Source organism: Hirundo rustica, chromosome 7, assembly GCF_015227805.2.
Source record: "Hirundo rustica isolate bHirRus1 chromosome 7, bHirRus1.pri.v3, whole genome shotgun sequence".
NCBI lineage: Eukaryota > Metazoa > Chordata > Aves > Passeriformes > Hirundinidae > Hirundo > Hirundo rustica.
The window spans coordinates 10,687,384-10,706,292 of NC_053456.1; the positions used below are offsets into that span (position 1 = coordinate 10,687,384).

The 18,909-nt window shown below is 42.8% G+C and overlaps 1 protein-coding gene across 1 annotated transcript in view; it reads left to right on the top strand.

The window, feature by feature from the left end:
• The first annotated feature begins 334 nt into the window (after positions 1 to 334).
• SEMA5B (semaphorin 5B) overlaps positions 335 to 18,909 on the top strand; it is a 267,532-nt gene continuing 248,957 nt past the window's right edge. Inside the window, exon 1 of the mRNA XM_040069356.2 lies at positions 335 to 431. The gene's annotated coding sequence lies outside the window, so the exon portion shown is untranslated. The remainder of the gene's footprint in view (positions 432 to 18,909) is intronic.

Consider the following 18,909-nt stretch of genomic DNA (forward strand, 5'->3'; position numbering starts at 1 on the left):
TGTTGAACTTTGAATATATTAGTTGACATCAGTGCGAGTTGGGGCTGCCAGCCCCTAGCTCCCTCCTCCTTCTTCCCTACCTCCTCCTCCTCCGCCTCCTTCTCCTCCTCCCCTCGGTCTCCGATGGAAAGAGTTGAAGCCGCGCTGATAGGAGCCGCCTGGAAGAGACAGCGGAGCGCCCGGGAGGACTTCGGTCCCAACTCCGGCCGTACCGCGGGGACGCTGCCCGCCGCCGCTCGCATGGCCCGAGGCGGCACTCCCTGAGCGCCGGGCCGGGCAGAGCCGCCGCTCCGCTCCCCTGCTCGCCCCGAGCCGAGCCCAGCCGCGCCGAGCCCAGCCCAGCCCAGCCGCGCCGCGGCTGCCCCCGCTCCTGCGGCAGCCGGAGCGCGATGTGCCGGTGAGCCCCGCACCGGGAGCCCGGCGGCCACCCCGTAAGCGCAGCAGCGGCCCGGGGGGCGGGCGGCGGGACGGGCCGGGGGGCGCGCAAACTTCCCAACTTGGCGGGGTCGAGGCGAGCGGGCGGCGCTGGGAAGGGGATCCGGGTAGGTGGGAACCCCGGGCTGCTCCGCGTCTCCGGCGCAGCGCCCGCTGATGGGGGCCCGGGGGCGACCTGCGGGGCGTGGGGGTGTGTTTGTGCCCGGCGCGCCGTCCCCCTGCCCGCCGGGGAGCCAAAGGGTTTTTTTGGTTGTTGTTTGGTTTGGCTTTTTTTTTTTTTCCCCTTTTCGCTGTGTTCGCAGTCCGGCAGCGCTGGAGAGCACGCTAGCTCGGAGGTGGCAGTGGAGGTGTTTTTTCTTCCTCCTCTACCCGCCACCTTCCCAGCTCTTCTTAAACCCGCTGAGGGGGGCCGTGGCGGGAGCGAAGGTGTGCAGTGTTGGGAAGCCGGATAGCCTAGACGAAGGGATATTAATTATTTTTGTTTTTCAGATGGTAATTTGTCTTTGTGGTAGGGGTGGCCCATTAAATTTCAGCTCACGTCCTGATGGAGATCAAAAGCGAAGGGGAGAGGGAGAGGGAAGCAGAGAGCCTTGTGCTGCTCCTTAGCTCCGCGCATTGTTAGAAACTTACGGGGGGTGTATGGGGGGAGGTAGGATTTCCAGAAACAACCTTTGTCCATCCAGCTCCAGTATCCACACCAAAGTTGGAGAGCTGTATTTTCCGGCACTACCATCTGCTCCTGGTGCTGCCCAGGAGCACGCTTACTGTTACGCCTCAGAGGAAACAAACAAAAGGTGTGCTTACCAAGTCGGTCCTGAACCTGTCTCTTCATGGGCTTTTAGGTGGAGCATTGAGTATAGAGGAGTATGTGTCCTAAAGGTTCACTGTCCTCTGCTGGCTCAGGTTAGACTCTTAGATATTTTCCTGTCCTTAAAGAAGGTCTCCAAACATGGTAGATGCCAGGTTCTGTTTTGTTGGGTTTTGGGTTTTTTGTTTGTTTGTTTGTTTGTTTGTTTTCCTAAATTATTTATCTGGTTTTGGTTGGGGTTTACATTTATTTTGTTTTTCCATTTCTCTTCAAACTATTTATATGTGGATATATCAGTTAGGAATCACAGTAAAGTTCCTTTTTCTGTTGTGCAAGTGTTCCCTCTCATTACAGAAAATACTTTTTTCCTAAATTATAGTCTGAGCTGCAAGAGGTTTGATGTCTTTGCCTCTGGATGGGTTCAGGGGTAGGCTAAGACCCCAGACTGAGTGTACTGTGAATAAAATAGAAACCATCAAAGCTAGAAGTTATAATGGGCTTTGATTCTTACTGCTGCTTGAGATGTGTAGAGATCCCAGGTGAGCAAAGGCAAGGAGGAGGAGTGAGGGTAGCTGGAACAAGCTACTCATACAGAAAAGTACTCTCGTGATTATACATCTGATTTGTAAGCACCCGAGGTAGAAAACTGGTCATAACTGCAGACAAAGTGGCAGTGGTTAAGAAAAATCCTGCTGATATTTAACCAGATTTTTAACAGAGATTTAATTTTTAAACAGACACTTGAATCATCCATATATTTCATTTTTTCTCCTTTTGCAGTAAAACTTTTCTGATTGGATTGGATGATAAGTAGACTTGGCACTAGGCAATAGCAGGGAATTTCTGTGTTTTATGTTATAATTCTTGCATGTTCAGTGAAGTCTATGCAAGTTGTTCTGTTTTTCTCTCTGTCTTGTTTTCTTTCATTAAAGAGGCCGAATTTTTGTCCTCCCCTGCCAGGGACACGCTAATCCTGAAGTCATGGTGGGGGAGAGAGAGAGATCCCACCCTTCAGAATATAGATATTTGCTTTGTTCATCCCCCCATCCTGTTAGGCTGATGGAATTGGCAGTGACTGCCCTCCGTGACCTCCCTCCCTTCCTGCAAAAAGCTGGGGCAACCAGGGAGGAGAAAATGTGCAAACTCCAGCAAGTGAAAAAGCACAACCCCAGAGGACAAAAGGCTTGAACAGAAAGATGTGTGGGATGAGGCTCTGCATAGAAAACTACTTTTAGCAAACTGGCCTTGATCAGTTCACACTGACTGGAAACGATGGCACAGGGATGGGTTCAGTAGGAATGTGGGTAGCCCAAGAAAAGCTCGACAAGTGGTGCCTTGGAATTTTAGTTGCTTTGCAGTAAGATGAAAAAGAAGTACCCAGACAAAATGGCTTTGGTCATCCACTGTGATTGCCCTTTACTCTCCAGGCTGACAGCTGACCTGGGGGAACATACCCCCAAAACCATAAATTCTTTTCTTCTTACCTTGTAGTCAGTTGTAAAAGTTCTGCTTGACTCGGGCTGAGACATGATAGGGCCCTGTTAGAGGGAAAGTTCCTGAGGAGCAGGCTCACCCTGTGATATTAAACACGGCTCGAACAATAGACTTCTCTTTTAGTCAGGAGGAATAATCGTGCGAACAGACATACTAGGGTTAAATAAGACCATCTGCACGAATATATCTTCCCGAAAACAAATAGATGCCGGGCAAAGTTTCAGCGTGCGGCCGGGGCTGTTGCCTTGCTGTTCGGCAAAAGGGGGCAGTATCCAACAGTGCCAGGGAGCGATCTGCCGCTGCCGCCTCCCCGTCTCCAGCGCCGGCTGCTGCGTGCTCCATCAGCTGGCATCTGGGAATTTAGGCTGTTGTACGGTAGCCCGTACTCAGGTGATTCCTTCTACAGACATCAGAGAGGTTAATTGACTGTCCAAAGCAAGATCAAGGCTGTAATTGTTTTAGTTTGTGATTGCATCGCTTCCATGTGCTGGAGAACGATTGGAAATTATGGACAATGCTGTATGATTGCAAAGCTAGTTTTGTTCACGTTTAGTAGGCTGACAGCAGTAACCTTACCCTGTTTTTACTGTACTGGCTTTAGGGAAAGCATGGCGAAGCCCTAGCTTTGGGGTGCTGTTGGTATAAATGCCCTCCAAGGAACTGTCATCACTGTTCTCCATAGTAAGGAAACCAAACAATTTCTTTTCTAAATTTAACTTTCTTTGAGAACTCATTTGTTTCCAGCCTAGAGAAATATATTGATCCATCTCATAAAATATTGGTTATAGAATGCATTTTAAAGCCTTTTCACCTTTCATTTATCTACATGCCTGGATTATTATATTAACATTTCTTTGTTCATTTTTTACTGGGAGCCATGGGCAATTTTACTGAGGGTCTGTCATTGGAAAGCCATGCAGTGGACTCCAGATTTGTTAGGTCTCCTAAGTGTTGCTTACTGCCCTCCTGACAAGAGCTGCAGCAGCAGGGGCAGACCAGCCCCACGACAGGGGACGTGCTGAGGAGTAGGGAGTCAGTCATTGTAATGCGAAGATGTTCCACTGCTGGGATAGTGCCGAGATTCAGAGTTTAGGTGCAGCCCAGTGTGAAGTCTTCAACTGGATTTGCCTTGCTGCAGATCATGCTCATGAGATCATTTCTGGTATAAAACTGAAAAAGGGAAATTAAATTACCTGCAGAGAGTGGTGGAGACAATTCAGAGTGGTTCTCTAGGGGTGAAATTCATCGGTGTTCATTACGTAGCGGCTGTGTAAGTACCAAATCACACTGAAATCACAAAGTCATTCTTAAGTGATGGAGTTACCTTTCACAGACTGAATGCTGTGAAGGTGAACTGCCACAGTTTGGGGTTGGATCCTTGTGGTTTAGTCCAGGAGACAAACCGTGGCATATTGCACTATCCCTGCTGGGCCTTGAAATGGGCTGTGTCTGAGTGTTGTTGCTTCTGAGGATCAAGTCAAGAGGTCTTTGTTATTGTTCTGTTACTTAAGGAAACAAAAATCAACTCATTGAAGCACTGTGTCAGATAGTTTTATTGTAGGGTTTTTTTCTCTTGCTTTTAGACTGCTGACTTGTCCAGTGTGCCCAGTATCAGGACTCATCCCATCTCTGTCCGTGGTGGCAATTTTCATTAGTTTCAGTGGGAGCTGAGTGTGAGACTTTGACAGCTCTTTGAGCCTGCAGCTTGTGTGGACAGTGCTTTATTTGCTGGAGATTATTCTTCAAGCACAGTTAACCTCAGTATTTATTTCCCTGCTGTTCTCACTGTTGTCCAAAAAAAAAAAAAAAAAAAAAAAATTTACTGCATGACAGCCGTTATTTCTTACCCCAGGCTCAAACCATGTGAGTAAAGTGCAGCAGAGCTCTGACAGCACAACTGTGACTTTCAGCACGCAGGGTCTCCTTGACTACAGCGCTGCGACTCCCAGAGTTACCTCTGATTCAGAACTCATACAAAGCACGATTTTTTAAGGTCCACAAAAAATCTCTCAAGGTGATTTTCTGAAGATGAGTATCAGTAGTAATAGTCCAGAAGTATTGCTGTTATCAAAAATGTATCTACAAACTCAGTGGGTTTGTTTTGTATTTGAATGTAATAACTCGGGGAGGTAATTTGCATGTGAAGAATGTTACCAAGTTACAAAGTATGACTCTGAATTGGTGGCAGGGCTATTCATGTGCTTATAATTAAACATGTACCAAAGTACTGTGCTGGTTAAGGACTGGTGTGTCTTTATTTACTTCTTAGGGAGCTCTAAATAAGACAATAAGTAAGCATGCTGATTACTAGTTTTAATCCCCAAATCCATTGTGAACACCTCAAGAGTTTATGAATCATATGTGTAATTTCTTTGGTGTTCAGAAAGGGGTCATTTGTGGAGAGAGCACAGAATATTTTCTTCCCAGAAGCTGTTGTGAAGGAGTTTGATCTTACAAGGTGCTGCATGTTCTTCATTGTTGTTAACGCGTTTCTGGGAAACAGCACCCAGCACAACCAGACCCTGATAAACACAAACTGTAGCAGTGTCTGACCTCTGTGGCTTTGTTGAGCAGGTGAAATGCTTATGGGCTTGTTAGTCTACATAACATGCTCCCTAATAGGCTGTTGCTGCAAGTTAAGTAAATTGCAGAGTGCCAGTTTCAAAGGTTCGACTTTATCCATAATGCAGCAACACCTGACTAGCCAGGACGTAGCCACCTGCAGAGAAGAACCACAGTGATCAATTTCATTTCTGCCAGATATTTTGCTGCACTCAAGAGCTTCATCATAACTTCAGACTCGTGAGGCAAACCCATTCCATAACTGGGAATATCACATGAGGATCTGGTGATGCCAAATGGATCCTCAAGTAGCCTTGAACCCTCTGTGCTATGGAGGACATGCCCTGATGCCAGATAGTCTCAGATGTTAGGCAGGGATGCCATCTGCAGTCCTGCAGAACAGCCCAGCTAAGTCCTGCATAGAGGATCTATAAGCCATTTTCAGTTTAAGGGTTTGTGTCCTCGGAAGTTTGTGTATTTTGCAGATTGTTTGTGCCATAGTCTTCAAAAACTGTTAGCTTTTAAGACAACCAGATGGCTTTAACAAAATATATTTGCTGGCACCTGGAACAGGTGGATCTGGAATCAATTTATGCAGTGTAATTTTTTTCCACACCCCTTTTGGAATAATTTTACACCCTGGAGCCACCTAAGGTGCTTATTATATAGCCAATAGGGAACAGCTTCTGTCTGACTACATAAGATTTTACACATCTTTTATAGCTAATGCCTAGATTGAAATGCAAAATTTAGTGCTGGGAGTGCATGTGAATTTGTGAAGCTCCCTGGAGAAAATGTGGGTGCATGTATCAGTGAATGAATTATGCTTCTCCACAGACAGAGCAAGCTATTTTTTTAGTGGTAACAAATGTCCTGTGTTCAGTGTTTGTCATTTTAAAAGCAGTATTTTTCATTTCAAGTGCAAACCTTGTGCAAGCCCTGTGCAGGTTACTGATGTAGAGTGAAAATGAAAAAATAGCTTCAATTTTATTTGAAAGGATAACAGAATGAAAATTTCTTATGTTATATGAAAGTGCCCTGACTCAGAGATCAAACTGGTGGTTCCAAAATATGGCTGTGACAGTTATGACTAGTTTTGTGGGAAAGAAGCAGATCATGCCTGTCTTCTTGAAGGGCAGGAAACAAACTTCCAAGAGACCTTGGCCACATCCTCATTCTTGCAGCAGAATTGGGGACAACAAGCTTATCCAGATGTGTAGATTCATAGTAACTTCAAAGGGGTTTTGAATGGGTGCTGTAGAACCATCTGCACAACTCAGAGGTAGGATTAGGAACTAAAATCTGGGAACACTTTGGGACCAGCCTCTTAAGGGAAGAGGAGTTTGACTATGGATGGCCTGTTGGGCAGGTTTAATTGCTTTGCTGTGTTGCTTGGCCACGTGGAAGTTGTTTAGCCTGCTGTTTCAGCTAAAGGTTGCTTATTTATCTCCTATGGTGCTGATTTACAGCACATCAAAGATAGGGGGAAAAATAAGACAAGAAAGGGCAGGGTAGGTAGTTCACTCTGGATAACTCAGTTCAACAGGATAATATTGTAAATTCAAGAATGCAGAAGGAGATGTATTTGGAGCCTTTATATATATATAACACATGGAAGGAAAAATTGGCTAGGTCTCAGAAGTTTGTTAGAGTGATTACAGATCCCCCTGCCCTGCCTCATCTTCCTTTCTCTGCTCTTGCTTCCTGATTGAAGATGATTTTCTGCCAGGAGGAGATTTTCAAACACATGATTTGGACTGTGCAATCAGTCTGTATTTATAAAACACTTAATATTTCACTCTGACCTTTTTGGGGTCCATTCCACATATGAAGGGCATTTTCATTAGAAACACAAAGCTAAGACTCAGTTTCTGCCTGAGTCCAATGTACCCCTCCAGTCTAAGAGAGCTTAGCTTTTAGTTGTAATTGCAGCTTGTAACCACCTACTTAAAATAAAAGACAACAGGGGGAAGAATATCATTAGTGGCTTATGGTAGGATAAAGATACATACTTGCTCAACATGAGTAAAATAGGAATATGCACTGTAACTGTGTGCTGTTCCAATACTGACAAAGGATGAGGTGAGGTAACACATAATATAAAAAATTTCACAGTTCCTGCCTTGTGAGGCTAATCAAATGATATAATAGTACAACTCAGCCTTATTTCCATTTTAACATGCATGCTCAGCAGTCAAAAGTAATAATCATCAGGGACAGAAAGTGAGGCATAAAAGGACTGTGGCCTGGAGAATTTTGTGCTCATCTGCTAAAGATATCATGAATAATGATGCAGATGGGTGCCAGGTAGGGTTGCCAGTGACTGAAATCTGTACAATTTAAACTTTGAGGTCTCTGAAAATCTGGTCTGATGTGACTTGCTCAGGCTCATAGAGTATGTTAGTGGCAGAGGCAAGCTTACAAGCCCTGAAAACACTTACTCAATTACTTAATTCTGTAAGTGTAGTTAAATCCTGTGAATGAAATGTTTCACTTCATTGCTTTCCTGCATCAAAGCCCTAAACTCATGCCTCAGAGCACTATGCATTTATCTGTGCACAACACTGCCAGTATGTAACTTGATTGTGCAAATCCTATACTCATCTAAACAGTTCAATGTAAGTTAGTGACTATGGGTTGAGAAAATAAGTGCCCTGCATGCATGTGCACTATCGGTCCCAACATTTCCAAGATGAACTAGGGATTATTCCTGTATTTTGCATTTTCATATGCAAACCAGACATGCATCTATACAGGTTGAAATAAAACAAAAAACAAGTGATTAACATCTTTAAAATTTAACATTTCCTCCCCTTAACCAACAGAAATTGTTCCCAAGAGAGTAATTTACTGGATGCATTCTGTATTTGTCTAGGACTGTACATCAGGAATACAAACCATGATTTTACTAATGCTATGTGTTCCCTCAAATGAGTCTTTGAACTATTAAACCAGCTTATATTTGGAATGGATTTTGCACACCTCCTTGTCTATGGTAGCTTTGCAAATCCAGGCTTCACTGTTTTACCTCAGAGAATTATGAGTTTATTATACGCCTGTAACGCTAATAGCACTTCATTTCCCCCCTAAATTTCTTCTTCATATTTATTTATTGATTCTTCATTTGAGCACAGTTTCACAGATCAAGATAGTACTACTGAGAATAGCCAGTGTGAGTTAATTTTAAGAAGGCTGAAGTTAAAATGCCATCCTTTTTTGCAAAAAATTTCTCTGCAAAGTTCATAAGCTAAGGCATCCAAAATGCTAAATTAGTTAAGATAACTCAATAAGATTACTGCTGGTGCTATATTTCATTCCTGGTTTCATCGAAACAAAGCACATCAAAGCTGACAAGTCTAAATTTAATTTTGCATTCAAAACTCATGGGTAGATTTTAGGATGGTGTGCTTTGGGCAAGCAGACTTTGGTCATTTGGCCTTTATTCAAATGGAATTCATTGACCTGTGAGAGGACACATGTGAATAGGGTTTTTGAGCATTTTACCTTTTAGTTTGCATTTTACTTTTGATTCCTGGGATTCTTCCCCATCTGGTCCCTCCTCCCACAGTGATGGATGCCAAGAAGATGCTTCCAGACATTTTTTCTGCTTTCCCTGAAGGCAAAGAACTTCCCCGAGCTGGAGCTGAGCTGATTCATGTTCAAGCTGGTCAATTGCTCTAAACAAACATCCAATTTTGATTTAAATATTTATGAAGGGAGAGAACATCCTGCAATTCTTGGTTAAGTGTTTAAAATTTAGCAACTCTTGTGCTTATGTTGCCCCTTAGTTGCTCAGTTCTTGGTCCTGTTATGTTCTTATCCAAAGAGGAGTGCATCACATTTTCTTGCTGTGGAAGTACTTTGATCTGCAGTCAAGTAATCTCTTAATTTTTCTGTGATATTTCAGTAGCATACTGGATTTTCCAATATTTTTTTCAATCCTTATTGCTTGATGGCTCTTCCCTGAACTTTCTAAGGATGCTACTGGCTGAAGAATGCAGTAGAACTGACAGCTACAAAGGTTTGGGAGAACTAAAACAGCAGAGGTTGTAGAGCAGAACTGAGCAGATTGACAGCAGGAGATAAGGACTGTAAAGCTGGAACACAGGAAAAAAGAATAGTGTAGGAAGCTCTTGGCATGAGGAGCCCGGTGTGTTACACACCTCTTGAAGAAGTGGAGTGGCTGCAGTGGTTAAAGGCAAGAGCAGATTTTTGCTGGCAGAGGAGCACAGCTTGGAGCTGGGTGGGGATAGCCGCAGCAGCACTGCTTGTAAATCAGAGCGGTGTTGTGTCAGGGGAACTCTCTGCAGGGAAATGTCAAAACATCTGTCTGCACTTTGCCTGGGCATAATCAGACTCTCATTCAGGAGCGCTGCGATGCTGGCAAGGTGAAAAGAAACACTTTAAACTAACTGACACCAGAGTTCAGGCAGAATTTCTGGTGAGACATTCCATTCTTGCAAGTGTAAGATCTGAGCCTGTAGAATCAAACTCACTTTTGCAATCTGTACAAATTCAAGGTGTTACTAATTTCAGTAAAATGACCTGTGGAGGAGAGCTTACTGGCCTGAGTTTTTGGTTGCTGGCACAAGACAAACTGTTAAATTATTTGCAAAAGTCATAGTAGTATCGGGTTGGGTTGTGCTAACCTTAACTGTGATACTTGTGGTTTGAGAGGACTAGAATCTTCCCATAAGTAGTACAATTTCTGTTTTTAGTTTGGAAAGATGTTATCATTTAATGAAAACCCTTTGTTTTCTGGCAGCCTACTCTACTATCCATTTACAAAGCTCTCAGAGGGCTCGGACGTCCATGAAAAGTTCAAGAGCCCAATTCTACTCACAAATAGATGAGTGCAGCCTCAGTGAAGAGCTGTGGTTGTGCTTGGCTGAGCACTGTAATGCGAGCCCAAAATATCAAAGACAAGTTTGTACCTATGGAACCAGGTTGCATAGGCATGATACTGGTCTGGAGGCACTCTCCGAGATGAGGTCTGCCAGATTATGCTGTTGCAAAACCCAGCACCAAGAGGAGCATTTTTAGTTTTAATTAAAACAAAAACTTGAAACAACATGATCTCTATTTCTGCTGAATTTTTAGGCTTCCACATGTTTGAGCATAAGATGCAGAAGTAATTGATTAGAAACAGAAGTAAAATAATGAGGCTTGCTTTTTTTTTCCTTTCCTGAAGTGATTCAACTGAGGAAGGAAAAAAAATAAAACTTCTAAGGATTTGACTTGAGATGAGTAAGACTTTTTTTCACAAATAGACCAAATGAACTACTGAAGTGCCTCAGTGAAATTACCACAACAGCCTTGAGCTAGCGGGATTATTTCCATGGCAGACTCCTATCTGATAGAAGCAGGGGTTTGAATTAATAGTTTAAAGAATTTGAAATAATCTGATACATGTAATTCTAATGGTCTAAGATATTTGTTGAAGAGACAAGAGCCTGACCCTGCAACAAGGGACATCAGTAGGAAGAGTTCAATTTTTCAAAGTTAAAATTGGATTCTTCATCTTAAAAAAAGCTCCAAAACTTCACATTATGCCATTCTTCTCCAATGAATATTTGGGTTTGAAATTGGCATACTACCTGAGTCAGAGCTGCAGGAGATGGCCCCATGTTTTCAACCTGACAGTGCCTGTTGAAAATGCAGCAGTATAATTTAAGCATCTCTTATTTGTTTTGAATAGCAGAGCTAAAATATCTGTCAGTCACAAAGACTTGATAGACACGATTAGAAGACAGGAGATCAGGAAATGTGTGCTTACCCCAGCCAACTCTCCCCAGTGAAGAAGGGAGTGGCTCAGTGGCACGTTTACAATTAAGGTGTAACTGAAAGCTTTTCCAGAAATGTGCTTTGTAGACTGCATTGAAATAGTGTTTTCTATTATGACCAGTTTCTGGAACAGATTATCATGATTGTCGGAAACACTTCAAAGCAGATTGATGTAGGAAGATCTTTCACCAAAAACTTCAGCTTCTCTGTAAAACAGAAATCTACAAATATGTCTGCAATCTGTGTTGTTTCAGCTACAGCAGTGTTTATTTGATAGAAATGGCCTGCTCTTAATTTCCAAAGTACTACAAAGCTCTTTTTTTTTTTTGCTGGCCCCTCCATTTCACAGTGGAGTTCAAAGGTTATGTTTCCTTTCTCCCATATCCTTCTAAATTTCTGTTTGGTATTTTTCAAAGGCTAAGATTTAAAGATTATAATGAAATACTGAGCTGCATCTGATAAAGGCAGACACTAATTTAATATACTGGTGGCCAGACTTTCATAGAACTGACTGTAACGCATTGTCTAGTTCATTCCCCCAGCTCAAACAGCATCAACCAAACCTCAACCATTCAGCTGAACACATGCTCAGCTGAACTCAGCAGTAGCTAAACCATGATAGGAACTGGAAATGCCTTTGAAATGTATTAACTTCTGAATTTTCACACATGAGGCTACTGATTATCCATTTCATCAAGACTGCTGAAAATTTTACTTGCAGGCTTTGAGAATTGAAATCTTCTGCTTACTAGCAAACACAGGAGCAAATGTGAAAAGCCATCTTTCTGGTTGGGATAAAACCAGGTAGTAACAGCACATTGAACTGTGGTGGGATGCCAGTAATTCTTCTTGGTTTCCAAGGATGTTAAAAAGAGAGGAAGCTCGTGCAGAACATGAAAGGCAGCCGTAAGAACAAAGACAAGAATCAATTAGATCTGTCTTGCTCCACTATATTTAGTAGCACATGCAGAGGACAGGAAGAAGAATTTACAAAACCAGTCATCACTGTTTTTTTGTGCCTTATCCAGCTGTAATATAACACACTCATTGCATTGTCCTTTACAAGTCTTAAGTGAACAAATTGATTTTTTACCAGGGAAGAAGAAGAGACAAAGAGAAGTTAAGTCTCTTGTCTAAGCTCATAGAGGGCGGCAGTGAAAGACAGTCCTGCAGCCACAAACATTTTTTCTTGTTTGACAGCAGAAGGATGATGGATTCTTTATGCTAAAGAAGGGCCTTGAAATAGTCCCTGTACATTCTGGGAAATTATTTTTTCCTATAAAGCAAGGCCAAATGCTGTTGAAGAATACATTATGAATACTTATGGTAAATGTTAAAAAAAGGTTTGTTTTTTTATCCTCACTAAATGTGTCATTAAATGAGCAATTCTGACAATTCAAAATACAATTTATTTATAAAATATGGTGAATAAATGAAGTTATCTTATGCAGAGGACTTATTCTTGTTCTTTCTGAAAAAGTACAGATCTCACTCAAATAAGATTCTAAAGCAGACAACTCTGTGAACACTTCCTTACCATTTCTTTTCTCCAACACAGAAAATTAATAGCCAAGCACCAATTTTGTGTGTATTTTTAGTGAGTATAAATTAATCTACTTAATATGTAGCATGCTTCTTGCACTTACACATAATTAAATCATATTTGTTCTTAGAAACTATTCGTCCTGTGTAAACCTGCTTCCTGAGCAAATATTTCTTTAATTACTAGAACAAATAGATTGTGGGATTTAGAGTCGATTATCACAGCATTTCTTTCCCTGATGTGTGCTTCAGATGTGCACAGCAGAGAGGTCTGCTAAACACAGCCAGGAAACACAGCAACCAGCTTTTTTGCAGTTTGAAAATAAATACGTCTTATGAGTACTTCACACCTACAGAGCCCTTCATTTGGGGATTAAAAAGTGCTTTGCCATGCTTTGTGGGTATTATTTATTTCCCTTTTTAAGCAAGGATAGAGTGAAAGGGAGAGAGAGAGAGACTAGGGCCCATATGCAACATCTCCATGTTGTATTAATATAGAGATAGCTGTACTAAAATGTATGTAGTTGTATGCTACTTGTGTAGAACAGCAGAGGACATGGCTTTTCCTAGAGGCTAATGAGGTACAGCCTCTATTTTTGGATGTCTGGTAGTGCATTTCTGGTCTCAGGGGTCCTAAAAGCTCAAAGCAGATGGAAGTCATGGAGAGTTTGAGACACAGGGGTCTCAGAACCAAGCCTCTCCAGCAGGGCACCACATTGTCAGATTTGGCTGCTAGGGTTCAATGGCTTATGACTGGGATGCGCAGAGCTGAGAGAGAAGTGCAGGTGTCCTGTTTCCTGGACATTCTGTGCCAGAACAGGACAATTTAGTTCCAAATGCATATCCTTGTCTTCTCTGCACAACTCATCTAGCAGGTTGGAAACTCTGTGTGAATAGTACCACAGCAAAGCCATGTGCCTGTCCTCAGTGCCTCTGTGCTTACCTCTGGGAAGGTGTGTGTATGTGTGGGTGTTACTGTTTCCCAGGATTTTTTTATGTTGAGATTGTATAGGAGTAATTCCCCAGAAGTTACGAGAGAAATGTATTTCCTGTGGGAGGAGTGTTTAAGAGTTGTCAGCATCTTCATGTTTCTTAACTGCAGAGTAAGGAGTTTCTGATAGGGGAGGGTAGATTTTGAGCTCAGACTTTCTCTTGTTGAGTTAATTATCCAGAGTTCAAAGCACTTCCTCTCCTGAGCTGGAGTTTCTTATGTGGAAAAGAGAGGTAAGAGGCCATAGCCAAGTGAGATCCCCAATTAAGGATGCAGGTGAACAAGGCTTGTAAATGACTGTCTTGAGTCTGAGCAGAAGACCGTGTCTGCCAGTAAAAAACTGTTTGGATATACCCTTAATGAAAAGAAAGGGTTTACTGTGGAGTCAGCAGCCAAAACACCCTTTCTGCTGTTAAAGTGCAGTATGTCACGAGCTGAGCCTCTTCCTGGCTTTTCTTCAGGATTGCAGGGAATGGAGTAGACATTTGGAGGAGACTTTGGAATACCAGAGCTGAGAGGGGCAATGGGATGCTGCATGATACCATGTTATTGGGACGAGTTCTTGGCACCTACTTGTCTTTGGCTGGGTTAAATTCATAAAACCATCATCACTCACACATGCACTTAAAAAAAAGTCTGTCTTCTGACAGTTGCTGTTTTCTGTTTTCCTCACTGGAGCTTTTAGATGTAGCTGAACCTAGTCAGATGATGGACTGTAAAGGAACAAATATGTCACTTAAATAAAAACTTCTTTAGCATCTTTAGGTTTAGGGTTTTATTTCTCTGTGCACTTTAGCTCTGGAAGCTCTCTGTTCCTTCATGGCCCCTGAGGGCTCTAATTTAACAGCAAAGGTGTCAAATGCCTAAGTAAGTGCCTGGATATTGGTAGTGCTGATACAGCCTGTGCCTTGTCAGCTGTCTCAGGCGTGCCTACCTGTGCAGTGGTTGCATCTCCTGCCTGAGGTGGAATGGTAACAAAAAAGTGCCTTTATGTGGTTTACTGCAATCCTCTCAACCACAGGAAGATGCTCTGACTGTGCAATACAGTATCCACTCAGGGAGTTAATAGGAATTACCTATTGCAATTTAAGATTTACATCCTGGATTATTGGGCAATAATTTCCTCTTTGCAGGAAGTTCTAATTGATGAACAGGTCAGATGACCTGGACTTCCTTGGACAGGAAGTTTAGACCAGCTCCAGGAGGATGTCTGATGAGTGCTCTCTGCCTCAACTTTCCACCGTGAATGAGCACTAGAGTACATGTAGTCTGTTTTGTTTGTTGAGATCAAAAGTTCTTTGGGGATGAGAAGTTACTCCGGGGATAGCAACTTGTGCAGTGCCACTCATGTGGAACCTCTGCCTGACTCTAACTCAGATAGCTGTGGGAATCCATCTGAAATCCAAGCTCCTTGTGGTTTAAATGCTTTCTCTGTGTTTTCAGATAGCATTCTCTTTAGCTCTTTGAGGCATTTAATGAAAATTGTTTTAACAGGACTGCAGCATTACAGAGAACATTGTGTGTGCTTTCATGCAGTGGGGCGGTGCGACCATACAGTACAGCTGGAGCTGTAGCATTTTACTGTGCTGTGACAGGTAGCATTGATTTTACAGTTAGGTGAGACTGATTCCAAATGTTCCCTTGTTGAGTTTATTGGCACCTACAGCTAACAGTGTTAAAAGGTTAAATGGTATGTACGTTCCACTGCACACAGCCCCAAAATCTGTTTAGAGAACCAAACAATAGTCTCTTGTGACTGAACCCTACAAAATTTCTGTAAGTGGATGTCAGTCCTTAATGAGGTTGTTTGAGAACACACGGTCTTCTTACATCTTCTCTGTGCCTCTTTTGGAGAACATTTCTGGCTGAAAACAAAACTGAAGGAAGGGCAAAATGGACTGTTGAGCTGAACATTGGTTGAAGATTCAGAGAACACTTGAAACACCTGGGAATGACCTGGATTTCAAGGCTAGCATCATGTCCTGTCACATGCTTACTCTGTGAATATGAACATGTCCCATGAACACTCCATGGCTCGTTACTCAGCCCCCCTACAAAGCAAATAGTACTTCACAGGGGTGCTGTAAGGCTTCGGTATTTGGGATTTGTAAAGCTCTGGGAACATTTAATCTGGGCCAGCTATAGAATTGCAAGTATTGATATTGGTTGCATTCAAGTAATTCTGTAAAAATGTCACTTGCTTTGGTCTATGGTAATAGTTAGAAAGGGACATGAGTTGACTGAGGAAGAGAGACATGTGCTGTGATTCCTTAAATACAAACCTGGGAACTGGTGAGTTTTAACTTCTAAACTCATCTCTACCAGCAGCTCACTCAATGCCTTGGGCAAACACTGGGGAGTCAGTATCAGGTTTCTCTGTTCAAGTAATGCTTAAGGGAAAAAAAAGAAGACAGACAGCATTTTCTAGAGCTGTAAGAATTAATCAAAGATTGTTTTAGAGGATTACCTGAAAAGTGCTAGGTATTTTAAATAGTTTCTAATCCCTGTATATTAGTTACATGCATAGGAAATAATCAATCTGAAGCACAGCTCTCATTTGGTGATTTCCATTTGAAATGACCCTTTCTTTCATCAAAACAGCAGGAAGGGCAGATATGTGCTATTAAAAACAAGATGTTCTAGTTCAAACAGCAGCATCTCTGAAACTTGCCCTGCTGGAGCAGTGCTTTCAGGAAAAGTAGATTCCCACCAGCTAGCTGCTGCTAACCTTTCAGTAATTGCCCAAATTATTTGCAGAACAGCTGGTATTAGCTGCCCTTACTTCCTTTGATGCAAGAAGTTTGCATTTCCAGTTCTTAGATTCCTCCACATCTGTGCTCCCAGTAACAAGCAGTGATCAGCGGTGAGTCACTTCTACACATTGAGTGTCTAGTGTTGGCTTTGCTCCTCGTGATATGTGCCAGCCTGGGTGGAAAAAAAAGAGAAAAAAACATAGACCCTAAAGGCATGATAACTTGAATTATTTCCCTTCACCTCTTCTTGAAGTGGAAATCCAGCTTGCGTATGGAGTTCACGAACTGGAAACAAGCTGCTGACTCTGTGGCTGCTGTTGGCAATGAGCCTCCAAACCTCAGCATGCAAATTAAAAGCCAGACCTCTCCGGTGCATTAAGGCTTGCACAGCTAGCTTTAATTGTTGAGCCTCCTTTCAGGACTAAGAGATTACAAAGGAGTTGCCAAAGCTCTCGTCTGTATTCCATGTTCCAATGATTCCCTAGATAACTTCACTTTGAAGTGGGCTGCAAATGAAGGTGCTCCCCATTCTCTCCTCTCCAAATGTACATCCAATGGCCACTGAATTTTCCATCAGCTTGATTAGTTGGCACCAGCTCTGATGTGTTCTGAAATGCTGAGAGCAAGTTGTCTTTATAGACTACCCCTCTAGAAGTTACTCAAGAAATTACTGTATTTGTTCCTCCTGAATTTGAAACCTGTAGATTGGCTATGGACTTCCAGCTATGGACCTGATCCAAAGACCAATGACATAAAAGCGAGAGAGTGTCTTAAAATTCCTTCCACTGTTTTTGGATGAGGCTGTGTTTTGAAGATACTTGTCTTCTAATCTGAAGCAAATGTTCTTGAGGACTGTGCATGTCTTTGCTGTTTCAGAGTTTTTTCATTTCACACCTTCATGTGTGCCCAGTTAACAGTTCCTCTCATTTAGAATGGCTTGTGGTCTGTAGAAGCAGGTTGGTTTTCATTACTGTATCCGACATGGATGGCTACCATGATTGTATTTTAATAGAAGGTAGAATAGATCAGTGTTGTACAATTGAAGTTAGAGCCAATAGCATATTTTACCTTTAAACTAGTGAGTCTACCCAAGTCAGTATTTTTTTAACTTGGAACAAGGACTGTACATCTGTGCTGTACATCTGGAATACACATCATTAAGGGCAGGGTGTCCTCTCCAGGGCCTGGGTGTAGCACTTTATATGCTGTCCACCTGCGAGGGACTGTTTTCACTTGGCTGCACTGAACTGTGGTCATGGTTGAAAATAAGCAGATTTGTTATTTAATACCTTTGGCAGTCTGACAGGTAGTTTTAGTAAAAAATCTAAAGCATGCTTGGTTGGCATCCTGTTCCCATCAGGAAGGACTTATGTAACAAGAGATCCCTGTACTTGTCCTCTTCTGCTAGGGGTGTTATACCTGCAAGAGAAAGAAGGACTTCTAGGATGTTGCTCTTTGTTGAAACCAGTCTGAGAAGGATAATCACAGTCACTGCTTCTCAGAAAGAGCCTTTTGGCTATGGCTGCCCTCTTTGGTCAGGGGTTTGAGGACAGTGTTTCTCAGTCTAGAGTTCCTGATGCGTGGAAGTGTTGCTGTATTATCTTCTCCTCAGAGGTTGTAGATCTGTCCTGCTGAATGCGGGAGGGCACGTCTCTGTAGTTCTTCTGTCAGAAAACCCCCCAGAGAGCAAGAGCAAACTGCAGTTGAATTGCCTCTCTTACAGGCTCTTTAAATTATGTAGCTTTTTTGGATGGAAATGGGCTGAGCTCCAGCCTTTCTCATGCTGTTTGCCCTGTAACCTCTGTTCCTTTCCCAGTTCCCATCTGCATTGTCAGAAATGGGCAAGCTCCTGTCCGCTGCCGATGGGCTGCTGCCGACAGGATTGCTGCCCTTCCGGCAGGGCAAGGCTCTTCCCTCCCTCTGCCCTCCCTGCAGGCTGCAGTGCTTGGATGTTGTCCTTTGCTTTCATCCTCAGAACTGTACCTAATCAAGTGAATACAGCTGTTTGTGTTTCACCAGAAAGCCTCCCCATCTGTCTGGGGGCTGGTTGGGGTGGTAGGGGAACGAGTTTTCAGCTACTCCAACTTTGGGCTGAAGTACAGACTCCTAATGACATTTTCTCCTGAATGTTAACATTAGCTGTTTATGAAGCCAAGAATGTGTCTCGTCATGCCACTCGAACACTTCACTGAGGGTGAGGGCACGATTAGTCATTCAGCAGGCAAACATCTGGTGCTTTTGTGTGCCCTGCAGCTCTTCCTAGTCGGGAGGCCTCACCTCGGCCTGGCTCAGCCAGGAATGTGTTACCACAGGCATTTTAATTTTATGCTTTTAACCACCATCATACATGAGCAGGGACTAAAACGTGGTTTCTCATGTGCTCTTTTTCAGTTCTGTATCCTTGTATTTCTAGATCCCAGCTCATTCTGGACAACAATTTGTTTCTCTAGGTGTGTGTGATAGATCAGAGAAATAGGATTTTCAGAGAATTCCTAAGCTACTATCTCTGTCCTTTCATGCAGAATAGGCATCAGAAAACT